The 882-nt window shown below is 39.2% G+C and overlaps 1 long non-coding RNA gene across 1 annotated transcript; it reads right to left on the bottom strand.

The window, feature by feature from the left end:
- Nucleotides 1-205: 205 nt before the first annotated feature.
- Nucleotides 206-578, bottom strand: LOC141021003 (uncharacterized). The gene is made up of 2 exons (XR_012181001.1): nucleotides 534-578; nucleotides 206-419 (listed from the first exon to the last, which is right to left on the bottom strand). It is a non-coding gene; the product is annotated as an uncharacterized lncRNA (long non-coding RNA).
- Between the last annotated feature and the right edge of the window lie 304 nt (nucleotides 579-882).

Here is an 882-nt window from a genome sequence, read left to right as displayed (position 1 = left end):
ATCAGTGGGCGAGTACCAACCTTTGTCAGGAGGCTTATTGTGTAGAGCATACAGATGAAGCACTTCTCCGGAACCATCTGTTGCTATCTACGGTGGTGGCCATGCTTACTATATACTCATCGATTAGTTTAATGTTTCCAACATCTTCCTGTGCAGTTCCACTAAAATATATGGTATCTTCAAAGAAGATCCCTGTTTGCACAAGTAGAGATAATTACATATTACATTAAGAGTGGCATCAAATCAGTGGCAAAACAATTGCTCGTTCCAGCCATAGCAATAAATTAAGATGCAAAACTATATCATTACTTGTGTCATCACAGTTCTAGTGCTTCATTACAGCACCGGGAGTTGATTTTTGTTTTTCTTCCGCTTGTTCTTCCCCTTCATCACTTGGTTCAATAACAGACAAGCTTCGCCTTCAATGTAAGATTTGGCATGTCAATTAGGGAACACAAGTATAGTACTAAACTTAATTTTCTGATGAAAGTGGCAAAATACAGGCCAGCAGTTGTGAAATATCCTTATCTTACCTCAATGGGATATTACGGTGCACATACAGATTGGAAGTCTTGTCTCCATTTGTGCAGTTCACTAAAATCAAGCAACATTATCGTACAAGTAGCACAACATATGAAAGCACACTGCAGAATCATGTGAAAGAAGGCTAGTACTGACCTCTCATGATGCGGAATTCAAACAACTCACAAGAAGAAGATCTGAACCAAATTCGCCTTATCGGATAGGAAGTAAGATCTCCTCTTGTGCAGTTCCACTAAGATCAAGCAATCAAGCAACGTTGTCGGTGTGACATTTTGGTTGAACTGCACAAAACACTCTTAAAACAAAAGTGTTTTGTGCAGTGCAACAAAAGGTCACAAT

This window comes from Aegilops tauschii, chromosome 3, assembly GCF_002575655.3.
Source record: "Aegilops tauschii subsp. strangulata cultivar AL8/78 chromosome 3, Aet v6.0, whole genome shotgun sequence".
NCBI lineage: Eukaryota > Viridiplantae > Streptophyta > Magnoliopsida > Poales > Poaceae > Aegilops > Aegilops tauschii.
Note: the sequence above shows the minus strand (reverse complement) of the source record. Positions and strands in the feature narration are given on the sequence as shown.